The following is a 16590-nucleotide window of genomic DNA, read 5'->3' on the forward strand; positions in this document are numbered from 1 at the left end:
TTATTGGAGGAGAATCTACAACCACTAATTTACTAAAGCAGCACAATCCCTAACAACACTGTATAAATATGTGTCATTTAACCACTGATAAGTACAATTTTCACCTCTCATCCAGGAAACTTCTCTTAGCAACAGAGACTAGAACAGAAAATCACAACCAATCAATATGCTTAATTTATATTTTAAAACATCGTTGTTCCACATTATTGATAAACACAATAGACATTGATTATTTATTTGAGAGCAGTCCTGTCTTTGTTATCCAAGATGGTCTTTAACACATGACTCAAGCAATGAACACCCGCAGACTCCCACATATCTGGGACTACAGCATGATGTATTGTTTCAATAAAAAGTAAATCTATAAAGCACAGATGTTTTTGAAAGTTCTTTGTTTAGTAGTCTTAATCTACCTGCGGATTTCCTTCCTCTACATCTTTGTAGAAACAAGAAGGCTTTTAAAATTCTCCCAGAGATTTACCCTCTGTACCCTACTTCAAATCCACACAATCCCTGCTTTTTTCTTGTGAAGGCAAAACTCTGTCACAACTGCAAATCATTCCAGTGAACCATGCGCACTGTTCTGATGGGCTTGACTCTGTCAGCAGGGCCTTGTCTGGTTTGGAAACCACTGTACAGCTTTAGATTTTCTTAACCATTTTGTGATTGTTAGATTGTTGACATTATCAAAAAATAGAAAGAGAAAACAGAAGTATTGTTGACCTTGATCAAATAGCTAGGTAAGTCAAGTAGATTTAAGTAGGATTAAGAAAAAATACTTATTGTTGTTTGACAGTTTCATACATGTACATATATGTACATTTTATCTTTTTACCTTCTCTTTACCCTCTCTATTGCCCATCCTAGTCTTGTTAAAATACTTGTTTGTTTGTTTTTTTGAACTGTCCTGGACTTGCTCTGTAGATCAGGCTGGCTTCAAACTCAGAGATCCATGCCTACCACTGCTTCCTGAGTGCTGGAATTAAAGGAGTACACCACCATGCCTGGCTGTTTCCTGGTTTTGTCTTGTGACCTACTGAGTTTAATTAGGATTATAGGCATGAGTGTGGGTGTGGGTATTTACTGGAATACAAGCAACTTAACAGTGCCTACGTTATTGCAAAGGATGACTTCCCAACTATTAACTGTCAATAACTCCTCAGGAAAGGGTAGGGCCTCATGAACCCTTCCTCCATTCATGACAACATCTTACATGAGTAGTGTACAGGTAATGAACCCATGACTGCAATGACCGTGTCATATACAGAGGATGGCATTCCACAGCACTTTTCCTTGTCCTATAACTCTGACATTCTTTCTGTTCTCTTTTATGTGATGTTTCCTGAGACTTGTAGTGGGTGGTGTTATTCATTTATGGCTGAACATCCAACAATCCCCTTTTCTAAGCATTTGACCAGTTTTCAGTCCATGCATTAACTATCACTCATAGCAAAATAAAACTTTTTAAACCAAGACTCAGAGCTGCGCTGAGAGGAAGATATGAACATTACTATTTAGAAGGCAGTTGATAATATATTCACTTAGTAAAACCATAATATTTAGGTTCTTCCCTGGGGAGTATAACCTCTTCAGCCTTGGCCTTTTGACCAGGTTTATAGTACTAAGCATGGTTTTCCTCCCATGGAGTAGGTCTCAAAATCAATCAGAAAGTGGTTGGTTACCCACGTAACAGTCATGCCAATATTGCATCAGAGAGCACATCTTGCTTGGCAGGTTGGTATTATGGAATATGAGTAGCTCTGCCTGGCAGATTGGTATTGTAGCTTTCAGGGTTCACAGATGGTAAGACCATTGATGACTTCTCCTTTAGCAAGCTTCAAAATACCCAGTAGAACTAGAAAAACTCACCACCAGGGAAGAAGCTTCCAGTTTAGTTATAGCTATATTGCTTTATGTCCTACAACCAAACTGTGTGTCTTCAGCAATAGGATTTTACTATCTAGTTAGTCTTGGGCAAACAAGAGGAATGATAATATACTTTATTCAACAGAGTCTATTGTTTTGGGGGCCACTGGAGCTTTCTTGATCAGCAACTCATAGGAAGACATCTCATACCTACTGGGAATTTGTTTGATAAACTATGGCTTCTGGGAGCAGCATTATTTACTAACACAAGATACTGCCATTCAAAATTCAATATATTTACAAAATATATTAGAAGCTTTTTATGTTTCTCTCTCTCTTTCTCTCTCTGTATGTGTGTGTGTGTGTCCATCCTTTGGCATGTGTGTGGTGGTCAGAGGACACAGGCATGTGGATTCTGAGGATTGACCTCAAATTATCAGTCTTGGTAGCAAGTGTCCTCACTGGCTGAACCATCACATGAGTCCTTAATTATACTTTTTAATTACTTTACAAACAGGTTTCCATATGATTTCCCCATACATGCTTAGTTTCAGTTAACCCTCCCTCACCTCTTTGCCAACCTCCCTACTCTCATCTCTGCTTAAACCTTTGCACCCCCAATACTCTGATCTTCACTTTCGTATCACAGATACTATTATTCCCATCCCCTAAGGTCTCTTCCCTTCCCTCAACAGTTTCTTTCCAGCTTCCTGGCCTTTACAGGCATACCAAGTAAGAGACACAAGGCTTCAAAGCTAGGGTCCTCAGCTGAGAGAGAATGCGCAGTGTTTGTCTTTCTGGGCTTAGGTTGTTTCACTCAGTGTAATATTTTCCATTTTCATGCACATTTAATAACTTCATTTTTCTTCACAGCTGGATAAAATTCCACTGTGTATGTGTACCACATTTTCATTTTCCATTAATCAGCCGATAGACATCTAGGCATATTTCATTTCCTAGCTGTTGTGAATTGGGCAACAAGGAAACACGGATGAGCACGGACAGTCTGTTGATGGTGTGCTCAGGAGTGTCATAACTGGATTATATGATAGCTCTATTTTTAGCTTTTTGAGACATCTCTGAGTTTATTTCCATAGTGGTTGTATAAATCTCTTTTTACAGTGTGGGTTCCATGGATGAAACGTAGGTCCTCAACCTTGGCAGCAAGTGCCTTTATCTGGTAAGATGTCTCATCAGTTGGCTTCCAAAAATATCTGTTAACCAGTTGGATTTCATTTGAGGGTTCTCAATCAGAATTGTTTTTTAACTTGAAGAACCTTAAATGATCTTAGAATGTAAGATGTGTTTTTTTCACCTATGTGTTGGAAGATGATTCGATTTCTTTGTTTGAAAATGGAGATGTAAGTGCCATCATACCTTGTGTGCCGCTGCCCTTTCTTTTTTCCTCTGTGCTGCCTGCAAGGTAGCTGCCATCTGTTTTGTAGCATCATGGCTGCTCTCCGGCCTCTGGTGAAGCCCAAAATCATCAAAAAGAGGACCAAAAAGTACATCAGGCACCAGTCAGAACGATAGGTGAAAATTAAACAAAACTGGCAGAAACCCAGAGGCATCGACAACAGGGTGCAGGGAAAATTCAAGGGCCAGATCCTGATGCCCAACATTGGTTATGAGAGAAACAAAAAAACCAAGCACATGCTGCCTAGCGGCTTCCGGAAGTTTCTGGTCTACAATGTCAAGGAACCGGAAGTGCTGTGGATATGCAACTAATCTACTGTGCTGAGACTGCTCACAATGTGCCCTCTAAGAACCGGAAAGCCATTGTAGAAAGAGCAGCGCAGCTGGTCATCAGCGTCACCAATCCCAATGCCAGGCTATGCAGCGAAGAAAATGAATACATGTCTCGCGTGCATGTTTTGTGTTTAAATAAAACCACAAAAACTGCTAAAACAACAACAGCAACAAAACAACAACAACAACAACAAACGGAGAGATAAATTTGAATAGGGCACTTATATGGAGAAAAGGTGGAAGTCAAATGCAATTTGTTCATTAAACAAAATGTACCTTTATTTGCCCAAAACCAATAAGGCAGATTAACTCATTAATGTTCTTGAAGTTCTACTACATCATGAGTGAGGCTGAATTCTTGGTCACTAGACAATTGAGGACTTAGTCTTCGGGAAGGAAACTCAGTTCCCACACTTGGGCCTGTCTCACAGGGCTCAAGCACACTTAGTCAAGGCTGTTCTCCCCAGCACTGTGGTCTCTCTCTTTTTCTCTCCCTCCCTTCTCCCCTCTCGCTCTTTCTCTTAGTTCAGCATACAAAATAAGGGTCTGTGAATGAAATAGAAAACATTCTTATACCCGTGTGTCTCTATACTCATTCTCAGATATCCCCTGCAACCTGCCCTTCCCTGCACCCTGGCCCTTCCCTGCACCCCTGCCCTCCCCTGCACCTCTGCCCTCCCCTGTATCCCTGATTTTCCCTGCACCCCTGCCCCTTCTTATTTATCACATCAAATGAGGAAAATAAGAAAAAAATGCATCTTTTCAGGTATTTTAAGTAATGTGACTTTGGAGATTCTCTTTATGTCTCTTTAAGAACTTCCTAGCCAATGAGATGCTGTTAGTGAGAGAAAGAGGTGTTTGGAATGACTATTACTTTCTGTGCTTTGGTAATTCAATAGATGGCACCACAATTCATCATCAGAATAAATCAGGGAGAGTACATGGTGGAAGACCACAATGAAAATATAACACATCCCAGAATCTGGGTGGCTTCATCATGCACAGTGTCAAGGACTTTCCTGTCTACAGAAGGGATAGGAACAAAAAGACTTCTTACAACCTTTTATAGTCCATCTAAGTTTTTTTAAAAAAACCCACTTATGGGGTTATTATGGGGTTAGAGAGATGGTTCAGTGGTTAAGAGAGTTTGCAGTTCTTACAGACGACCTGGGTTCAGTTCCCAGCATTCCATAACTGCATGTGATTCTGGTTGTAGGGAATCTAGCACCCTCTTCTGATGTCTGTGGGTTTCTGCATGCATGTGCTGCATCTACATACATGCAGACACTCATGTGTATGCACACACACACACACACTTCTAAAAATCCAGTCTAACTACTTCCAGCCACATTTGACTTCTTACTGGCAGAAGTTTCATGGTCTTTTTGTCTCACAGGACTCAGATGCAGATAGCTCCTATCCACTTTGACAGTAAGGAGAGCATGCCCATTGGTTTAGTCTTTATAATTTTGAAGCAGGAGCCCAGTGTTATGAATTGTGAAGCAGTACTTAGGAATCTTCTCCAACAGCAACACTGGAAGAAGGGTAGAAGCAAAGAAGCAAAGGTTACCCTCTCCTATCTTCCAGGCATTTCCTATACCCCAAGCTTTTCTTCAGGGCAATCACTTCAAAAACTAAGTCCAAGCTCCCTGTGTGCTCCTCAGAGCTACATGTTGCCTGGCCCACCTGTCTTTCCAGTCCATTTTCTGTTGGTCCTTAATGAAACTATGACTCTGATCAAGTTGTCAGACAGTGACAGTGCCTGATTCATTCCATTGAATAACAGCCATAAAAATTTCAAAGGAAAGCTAGAAGAAGCCAAGTACCTCTTCTTTTGAAATGATATTCTGTAGTGAATGAATATCTTCATGGTAAAATTAAAACATACACAAAAATAAAGACAAAAACTAAAAAATATTGATGATTTCATCACTTAAGATTAATTGACCTTCTGATTTCTTTCTATATATAGAAACTTAAATATGTAGACATAGCTGTCTCTATACATATTTACATATGCATACATGTGTCTCATATAAACGACTGAAATATTCTATTTTAACACTTATATTAAGCTTCCAATATCTTAGACATTTTCTTGTTACGAAGGGAGCCAGATCCAGGGACTCAGTGCATACTAGGCAAATGCTTTACCACTGATCCAGCTCAACTTTCCTCCATATCTTTGAGAATTCCTTGATGAATATGCTTTGTTATTGTTGCTGACACTGTTATTACTAGTGTACATGAGGGTGGGTACATACACACCATGGAGCCCATAGGAAATTCTGAGTAGAACTTTTAGGATCTGTATTTCCATCTTGTTTTTGTTTTTTGGTGGAAGGGTCTCTCTGTTTTGTTTTTGTTTTAAATCATACAGACTAACTGGATGGCCCTCAAGTTACCAGGTGGTCCACTTGTCTCTGACTCCCATCTTACAGATGTGTGCTGCCACATATGGCTCTTTTTTTTAAACATGAGTCTCAGGTATTGAACTCAGGTCATTAGGCTTTTGTGGCAATACTTAATCATCTTGCTGGCTCACTGATCATTTCTTTAGATAAAAATTTAAAAGTAAAATTCTTTTTCAAAATATATATGAGCATTTAAACTAGTTCTAGATTTATATAGTTAAATTGCTTTCTAGGATTTTTTTTTTTTTTTTTTTTTTTTTTTTTTTTTTGGTTTCTCAAGATAGGGTTTCTCTGTGTAGCCCTGGCTGTCCTGGAACTCACTCTGTAGACCAGGCTGGCCTTGAACTCAGAAATCCGCCTGCCTCTGCCTCCCAAGTGCTGGGATTAAAGGTGTGCACCACCACTGCCTGGCTCTAGGATAATTTTTTAAGATGTAGTTTATTTTACATGTACGCACATGTGTGTGTGTGTGTGTGTGTGTGTGTATATGTGTGTGTTATGTTTATCTGGATATGGGTGTGGGAACCTGTGGAGAGCAGAAGATAACATTTTCCTGGGGCTGGAGTTACACGTATTTGTGAGCTGCTCAACATGTTACTGGAATCCAAACTCCAGTCCTTGTGATTGAGCAACTAGCTTTTAACTACTGGGACATCTTTCTAGCCACACAGAATAATCTTATCAGCTTCTTTTTTCATCAAAATTAAATGAGAATGATTATCTTTCTGGGTATTTAAGCATATATTAGGTTAAAAATTTGTATTTTTTCTCTGTAACCTTATTAAATAGTTAATTAAGTTGAGAAATAATCCATATTTTATTTAATCTTCTAATAGAGTATTATTATTTCAGTGCTATATTTGAGTTTTTAGATTTTTAAGTTTTCTTCAACTATGCAGGTCTTTTCTATTTCTTGTTAAGTTTATTTCTAGTTATTTCTAAGTTTGAGATTGGTTTTATTTTCCCTTTGTATTTTGTAATCAGTTACAAAAGCTGTTACTTGAGAAAGCTATCGATTTTATAGCATTTATTTATTTTCTTTTTTTGTAAGTGACAGATAAAAGAAACAGATGATTTGACTATTTTCTAAATATGTGAGATTCACTGTCCTCTAAAGTTTGGAGGAAACTTGAGAGATCTTCAGTTCCTCCATACAAAGTTGTGGAAGGTACATACATGTCAACTCTACTCCAAAGTGAGGCAAAAGAGGTAGGCCTTTATAACCTGGGGGTAAATGGCCTGCCTGGAAGGAAGAAATGTTTTCTAAAGAGACACTTGTCACCCTCTCTTTGGCTATCAGAAGATTGCAACAATGAACCCAACAAATTTAGAATTTTTCTAGGAATCTCCCACTGGGACAAAAATAGATTGAAGTCTTGAAATTCGAGAGGAGGACCTCGTTTCCTGGAGATTTACAATTTGTCAGATTGTCAGCGAGACTTGGAGCTGAGACATTGGTGGACAGGACAACACCTTGACTAGACTACTTAGTTATTCACATCTTTGCCCTTATATTTAAACCTTACTTCATGTCAGAACCCCAAAGATGGGCCTGGATGGGGGGATGGGTCACTGGGTCTTTCTTTCCAATGTGAGCACAGTGAATACATTTTTTTTCTTCCTGCTTTTCACTACTGTTTTGGCTCTTTTAATAGACTTATGGAGGGTGAGTGGTTGAACCTGGCTGGTTGAAGCACAGGTTGTGATCCTAAGCCACTTAGTATCAATGATATCATGTCCTGCATATAGGCTGCCCAAGGAAAGAATATGACCTTGGACCTGGGGCTTTTTGCAGCTGAGGCAAATCCAGAAGGTCTGTGTAGTAGAATATTTCTCCCACTACTGTTTACAAGAAACTTGGAAATTTGGGAGGAGCTAATGTGGGAGGAGTAAGGAGAGGAAGAGGAGGAGCTAGGAGGAGAGGAGAGATGTAGGAGTCATGGAGAACCATGGGTCTAGGACCGTCCTGGGTAACAACTTATATCTAGTTTAGTTAATTGGGTAACACCTCTACTTGTGTGGTCATCTTGTTAATTGAACATTACTAAACATATAAAGCCTTTGCATAATCTTTAAGCATTAGAGTCTCATTTCTACTGGTTATTGCATGGATGATGGGATGGTCTGGGCTCAGCTCAGCCTTGTGGAGACAGCGTGGTAGATTGGCATAGCCATCTCCCATGCTGGCGACTCGTGGGTGTCAGGGCCGATCCTTCTGGCCAGCCTGAGCCAGCGGCCTGAGCCAAGCAGGCGTGCTCCCGCCACCGCTCATGGCCTCAGGCCTTGCCTAGTCAGAAAGATGGCATCACTTGTAACAACAAACAAGATTGGGTCATGCCATTTTAAATATTGCCCATAACAGGTTTGACCCTGGAGGATATCTGTAAGCACCATGACTGTTAACTAAAGCAAGAGCCTTATGTTGGAGTGTAATCTGGACAACACACCTGTGTATCCATCTCAGCATTCAAAGGTCACCTTATGACTAGTATTCAGAGGCTTAGCGTCTTTCCTCTGGACTATTGCAGTAGCCTTCTAACTTGTCTGGTGGCTTTTGGTCTCCATGCCCATCCTGTACATTAGTGTGCTGCAACAGAATATTCTTGAAATGTAAATCTGACCTTAGTGCTCGAAGGCTTTTCACCTCCCCGCATATTCAACTTAATAATGAATTCATTCACTTGGGAGAACTGACCAGATCACAAACTTTGTGGGCAAAGAAGACTGCTTTTTCTTGGACACATCCATTAAGTCCTATGCATACCAGCTTCAAATATATTCTCATACTTCCAATACTTCTGAATATGTCCTCTTTTCTCTTTTGTCACCTTGGTCCCATGCATTATTGAGCCTCATAGGGACTAGAGACTAAGCCCAGCCTCTGGTGTGCCTGTCTTTCCTATTGTCCTTTCCTCACATAGAAACCAGAATAACTAGAAATAAGAACATTTTTTTTTTTTACTAGAAAATGAAATAGACCAATCACTCATGGTACTCTAGAGTGACAGAATATTTCAAATAGAGGGAATGTCAGGCACAGAAGCTATATGTTGGGAGCAAATTTGGAATATCTGGATGTTATGGAAAATGAGAGAGACTATGAGGGGCGAGGCTATGAAGAAATTTCAATTTCATGGATCTTTTCCCTGGATCTTCCATTATTTTAATCTTCCTATCCAGATTATGTCTCTTTCCGTGTCTGAGCAATGGAGGGAGGAGAGATAAGGTGCAAGAAAATTAACCCAGTCTTTCTCTTTTCTCTCTCTCTCTCTCTCTCTCTCTCTCTCTCTCTCTCTCTCTCTCCCTCCCTCCCTCCCTCCCTCCCTCCCTTCCTTCCTTCCTTTATTTATTTCTTAAGATTTATTTTATATATGTGAGCATACTGTAGCTGTCTTCAGACACACCAGAAGAGGGCATCAGATCCCATTACAGATGGTTGTGAACCACCATGTGGTTTCTGGGAATTGAACTCAGGACCTCTGGAAGAGCAGTCAGTGCTCTTAACCACTGAGCCATCTCTCCAGCACCTCTTTTTCTTCTTCTTCTTTTTTTAAAAAATTCCCCCTCTCTAGAGGAGTGCATCCCAGGGATTTTCTGGTGAATTCCCTTTGGACCTCTCACTTGCATTGTTAGGACACATTTCCCTTTAATTTGACTAGTCTCTGTCACACAGGACCTGGCTTACCATGAGCTTGAACTGTGGAGTCCCCTTACCCACTGAATTTAATTTGATACAACTTGAAGTCTACAGGTCAACTTTCTTATCAGCAGTACCTGTGTCTGTTCATGGGAAATATCCAATCTTTGCTGTCCAAGTCAATTTGGGCTGCTATAGCAAAATACCATGTACTGAGCATCTTAAATGAAAAAAAAAAAAAGACATATTTTACATCTATTTTCACAATTATGAGGCAGGGATTTCAAGATCAAAGTGCTAGCAGGTTTATTGTTTGCTAGGGACCCACTCATTCCTTCCGTACTCCCTGCATCTCACATGGAGGAGGAGGTGCAGGATCTCTTTGGGTCTTAGCTACAAAGAAACTAATCTTATCCATGAAGGCTCCACCCTCAATGACCCAATCACCTCTCAAATGTCCCACCTCTTAATGTCGTCACTTTGGACTCATGTTTTTCAGTATATAAAAACACCTATGGGGTCAGGGACACAGACATTCAATCTATTGCCCCTGCACTATCAAACCAAGGGAATGCAGGACGTCCCTCAACTCAACAGCCTTTCCCTGACTCTAGCACTAAGGTGGCTACTTACTCTATTGCTCAGTTTCTTCTCATATTTCCAAGATGAGAATTACAACAGATGCCACCTTCGTCTTTGAACACACCATTCTCTCCACGTAGCCCACTGGAAAACCTTCACTTAGCATGAGCTGTATTTAGATGTCTCCACTGCTAATGCCGCATCTTTTGCTGACTCATGTATACCCTTTCAGAAGAGGATGCTGGAACTCAAAACACTGTTCAAATGAATTTCGTGTTATACACTGCAGTTTGAAAAGCTGAAGGCTATCAATTTATAGTCACTGGGTATCCTTTCCACTTAATTGTTTCAAGGTCAGAAGAAATCACTTATCCAATTAGTCGGGACATGAGACAGTGACAGCTCTTTCCTAAAATAGATGAAAAGAATGATGTTAGGGAAAGAAATTCTGACCCTAATTTCAGAAAGGTGCAATTAAAATAATGAGTCAGTATTTCAAACGACACATCTGAGAATGCTCTGTACAGCCACATATCTTCTTCTGAGTGAGATGTGTTTAACATAGGCCACCGGGCAGAGTGAAATACAAGAATGAAGAGTTCCCTTGTCCACAGTCACTTCTATCTTAGCACTTTTAATCATATCAGGAAAATTGCTTTGTTAGAAAAGTGTTAGATGAAAGAATAATTTGATTCAGGCAGTATTTTCCCCATGTTTATAGATATGTACCTATAACATACACATTTAAATACCTATATATGAATTATTACTGTGTATGTACATTGAGGGAGATGGGTGCCAAGGTGCATGTGTGAATTTCAGAGAATAACACTGTGGAATTTGTTTTCTCTTTGTATCTTTATATGGGTTTGGGAAATTGAAGTGGGTCACAAAGCTTGTGTGTCAGGCACCTTCACTCTCTGAGCCGTGCAAACCTACAACAAATACCTTTTGAGCAGTTCAAGGTATTAGAATTTGGAGAGAGAAGTGAAGAAGCTGCCAAGCAAGCTGATCTAGTGCAGGTAGACAAGCAGATGAACTCAAATGCTCTCCGTCCATCTGAATTTTCCAAAGAAAACACCTCAAGCGCTCTATAGCATCATCTGCAATATTGTTTTTCAAGGAAATTAACTTTATGGGCATGGTTATATACTTTTGTTTGTTTTGCTTTCAATTCTAATTTTGTGTGTATGAGTATGTTTCTATATGTGTTTGTACACCACATGCATGCTTTGTATCTGTGAATGAGAGAAGTGGGCATCAGATACCCTGGAACTAAAGTTACAGATGGTTGTGAGTTACCATGTAGGTGTGGAGAATTCAACCTACATCCTTTTTAAGAGCAACAAGTGCTCTTAACCATTGAGCCATCTCTCCAGTCCTGTGCTTTATGTTTTAATATACATGGTATTAGTCAGTACAAAGGCAGGGAACTTAAAGAAAAAATAGGAAGAGATTGCTTAGAATTATTAGTATGTCTTGACTATACCTGGATAGTTAGCTACATTTTCAGTACCATGCATAGTTTCATTCTTGATGAGTGGTACTCAGGTCCAACTTAGGGAGCTGTTGATTGCGCCAATATATGTGTACCATTCCTGCACCCTTAGGGTTATTATGGCATGCTGGTCATCGATGTGGTTCATACGTGTTATAGCTCGGTAGGACTGTTGATTCCTTCCTTGGAATATTTCATGGCACCTTATATCATCATGAAAGTTAATCCCCAGGGAGAAGGCTTCAGGTAAGATCCAGCTCAGGTTCTCTGGTTCCTTTGTCATGGGTGCATGCATGATGTCTTCTGCAATAGGGACTTACCTTCCACTTCTGGGAGGAGACCAAAGCAATAGCAATATCCTGTAATGTTTGAGAATCTTGGGTAACACCGGTGCATCTGGGCAGAGATAGGTGTAACATGCACTAGGCAGACACAGAGGAAGTCAGACACATTGGGATTGAGTTGGAGCTAATGGGTCCCGTGGAAAACATGGACCAGTATAGATGAGGTGAATTAAGTTATATGAGCTTTAGGGAACAAGCCTAGCTGAAGGCCTAAGCATTTATAAATAATAAGTCTCTGTGTCTTTATTGGGAGCTGGTGGGTGAAGATAGTCTGACCGTATGCCTCATTCAATGTGATCTCTTCTAGTTTCACCCACATAACAGCAAATTTCATGTTTTTTCTTTATAGTATTCCATACTGTATATATTTTCATTATCCATTCATTAGTTGAAGGGCATTTAGGTTGCTGCCATTTTTTAGCTGGTGAAGTCATGAATCTTGGAGGATAACCTACAGCCAACACTTTAATCAGCATAATTCTAACTACATTCTAAATCTGTATCCTTAGAGGCACAGATAAGTCTAGTTCTCTTTCCTTATCAAAGAGACTTCCCTTTGCAACAGAGACCATTATAGAAAGCCACAACAGATCAAAATGCAGAGAACAGGAAATGTTGTGGTGTCCGATCCCAACTGATTCACCTACAACATAGTTCCTGCACATAAGGCTCAGAAAGCATTGCAGAAGAGAGATCGGAAAAGATTGTAAGAGCTGAAGGAACAGGAAGGTTGCTGTGAGACTGTTTCTCTATAGTTAGAGAAGCTACAATGACAAAGTCTTAACAATATGACTCCTGAGACAAGACTCAAACAGCAAAGACACCACTAGAGATGCTAATGTAGAAGTAGAAGGAACTAGGGGCACCTGGGGATGCTGAGGGCCGGAGGAGTGGTCTTCCCCACAGATAAGACCCTCACCTTCTGCCGGGCTGGTCACCCAACACTAAATGTTCTGTTCTGAGATCACACATATAGGGAACGCTATACAGATCGAGAAGGCTTTATTTATATATTTAGGAATATATGTGTGTGTGTGTATGTGTGTATATGTATGTATGTGCTTATACATGTGTCTCTGTGTGTACATATGTAAGAATAACTAAAGAAAAAGAGGCTATGAATTTGAGAGAAAGAGAGCAAAGTAGGTGCATGGGAGAAACTGGAAGGGAAGAAAGGGAACAGCAGAAATGATATAACTGTAATTTCAGAAAATAAAAAAAATTATTGTAACTAAAAAGAGAATCATTAGCCACAAATACTATAATAATAATAATAATAATAATAATAATAATAATAATAATAATAGTGTCAGATGATTATGGTTGTGATGATATAATTTCAACAGGTACCATTATAGAGAGTTTAGCATAGATCAGTGTGCAAGTGCTTTTGTGTATTACCTAATTTAATTTTCATAACTACGGTGTTAGGTAACCCTAGTCTCCCCTACCCTGCCTCCCACCAATAAAAAAGGATGCAGAATTTAAGGAGCAGTTAGCGAATGACAAAAGTCAAATTTGACAGTGGCAGTCTGGCTGAGAGTAAATAATATGTCACACAGGCCATGAGTTGTCTATCTGTGACTGGTTGCAGGTGAGTGCCTCCTCATAGACAAAGAGGGCCATGTTTTCTTCCACACAAGGGAAAGAGCCCTGGCACGCAACTCACTCTTGGGATCTTTTATGTGTAAATGATGAAAGTTTGACTCTATTTTTTTGTAGAATGTGTTCAATCTGTTAATGCTGTCACCCCAGTCTGTGTGTTTGAAGGGAAGTAGCTTCCTGCTGTTGCAAGTGTTCATCCATTTGCCTTACTTAAATGGGTTCATGTTGGAAGTGAAGACGGATAGTGAGCTTCAGGGAAGGGTTTAGGCAGCTGAGCACAGCAAAGCTCTCGGGAAGAGTTCCCACTGTCTACGGGTGCCTGGGCCCAGCATGCGTGACATTTTCTCACCTGGGAAATTTCTCCCTTGCCTAGCAGACCCCTTCCTTCTCCAAGAACACTTTTTTGACTACAAGTATCTCTCTGTTGAAGCCTAAGGTAGTTAGTGATTCCAAGATGAAATACCAAGTACCCACCGCTCTGTCCTTGCCCATAGTCACACCCTGTGCCAAGAAGATAGGTCTCCCAAGTTGACTTTGCTCTCTGGAAAGCAACTGGATATGGTATTGGTCTTTATTGCAGTTTCCACAGACCAAAAAAAAAAAAAAAAAAAAAAAATAAAATAAAAAAAAAAAAAAAAAAAAAAAAAAAGTTTATAAAACAAAAGCCACATACAATTTGGTGCAGACTTTTTTTTTTTTTTTTTTTTTTTTAGAATTTTGGTTTTGCTCAGCGGAAACCAGCACCGATGTGGTCATGGTAGAAATGGAGCCAGTTCTGTAACCCTAAAGCACCTCTCCTTAAACAGTGATTTGAGTAAGTCAGACTAGGCCTTGCCAAGAACAGCCGGCATTGTTTGACTTTTTGGACAGACTTCCGGGACAAAGTGCCCTGAACACCCACAGGAGGCCTCACCCCAAGCAACAGCACGGTCACTGTATACCAAGGCTCCGACGGCTCACGTTGGCATGAAGGAGAACCTGTTCATCCCACCTCGCTTCCAACCCCGCTAGCCTCAGTCGCTGCCATTGTTTCTCAGCCAGTATCTTGGAGCACAGCTCTCGATCTGCCTCTCTATCACCAAGACATCTGAGGCAAATAAAGGCATCTGTCTTTTCAGTTTTCTGGTTCTCAGTCAGTGGAGGCCGCCAAAGGAAACATCCAAGTTTCCCTATCAGTGTGCTTTTCGTCAGATCACGAGAATGCTTTAGAGATCCTGTGTTTGTTGGCTTTGAGAACAGGCCTAGCCTCACAGCTAGTTTTCTTCTCATCGTGCAAGGGATTGAACCCAGGGCTCGATCCTCAGGCAAATGCTCTGCAACAAACTCGACAACTCTCTTTTAATCACAGGGGTAGTGAGCTGCCAAAGGCCAGATCTGTGGTAAGAAACTGTAAGAGAGATCTAGTCAAGTTTGGAGGATGGGAGGCGCCTACTGGCTGCGTTTCTATCTTCTATGGGACTGAAAACCATTATTTTCCTCTTTCCTGTCATTCTGAAGTTAACCAGTGCTACAAGTGGGAAAAAAAAAATCCTCAGGCAAATTCTCATGTTTTGGAGTCTACCCTACTTGGTAAACTAAGCAAATGACTTGGATAGTTTTTATGCTACTTTGCCAGAAAAATGAAAACCAGACCTTCTACTTTCTTGATTCATTCAATGGCATGGTGGTGCAGGGACAGACAGGTCTTCTGCCTTCAACAATTTAAACACGATGAGTAGGGGAAATATACATATAAATGTATATAAATTTATTGTAAACATAGAAATTTTTAATTTTCATTAACGATACCACTATAAGAAAAGAGGAAATGGGTCTGGAGAGATGACTTAGTGGCTGAGTGCTTGCGACTCTTGCAGCAGACCTAGTTCTCAGCACCCACACTGGACAGTTCACAACTGTCTGCATCTCCAGTTTCAGAGGATCTAACGCCCTCTCCTGGTCTCTTAGGACCCCTGTGTACACATAGTGTACACATACCTACACTTAGGCACACACACATCTACCTAAAATAATCAATAAGTAAACATTTTAAATGTAAAATGAAACATTATATTAAGGTAAGGGAGATAGAGAACAAGAGCTTAGGATATTAGAAAAGGTCCCTTTGAAGAGAAGATCTTGGAGCAGAACATCTGGAAGCCATGAACACCCCAAGCAAGGCTTGTGGCTCAAGGTACATATGTGAGCGAAGTAGTAAGAGCTGAGATGTGAGTGGCGGGCAGAGCGCAAGGCAAGTAGTTTGCCATGACAGGCAATATAGGTTTGACAACTTAGGTTTTATTTCACCTGTCTTGGCAAGTTTTGAGGGACTTGTTTGCTGTTAGGTTCCTAAATCAGGAAGCATGAACCCCAACTGTCCACTTACCAATTACTGAGTGTTAGTCTACATTGGCTGGGTCTAGTAGCAATAAAGTTAGAACCTCCATCATCATATAATGGAATAATAAAAGAATAAAAACAACTAGAAAAATGTAGCATGAGGCTACTTACAGAAGAGAGTGAAGGTAACTACTTGTAGCAACCATGTAATAAGAATGTGAACTGTCAACATCAATGGGGTATTGCTGTGCCCCTGGGCCATCCAGGTACTGGCTGACAACCATGTGATACTTCTGCTACATCCCCAGGTCAGCAATACAGACTGTGCTAAGGCAAAAGGTGAGGTAGCTGAGAAGCCTTGCTTTTTCCTGGCTTGAAAGCATACGTTTGGTCAACTCAAAGGAAGAAGCTAATGCACAAAGCAATTGTAGTCTCTGATATTTCCTGAGTCACTTCATTTAGATGACTGCTACTTTTAGAATAAAATATTTTAGCCACTGGATGTGAACCAGACAGGCTTTTGATATATATTCCCAAATTAAACAAGTATAATATCGTAAAGATAGGTACTAAGCT

At 40.3% G+C, this 16590-nt stretch overlaps 1 pseudogene; it reads left to right on the forward strand.

Moving 5' to 3' along the window:
* Window positions 1-3315: 3315 nt before the first annotated feature.
* On the forward strand, window positions 3316-14665 carry LOC117708723 (large ribosomal subunit protein eL32 pseudogene; annotated as a pseudogene).
* Window positions 14666-16590: the final 1925 nt, after the last annotated feature.

The sequence above is a fragment of the Arvicanthis niloticus genome, chromosome 5 (genome assembly GCF_011762505.2).
Source record: "Arvicanthis niloticus isolate mArvNil1 chromosome 5, mArvNil1.pat.X, whole genome shotgun sequence".
Classification (NCBI taxonomy): Eukaryota; Metazoa; Chordata; class Mammalia; order Rodentia; family Muridae; genus Arvicanthis; species Arvicanthis niloticus.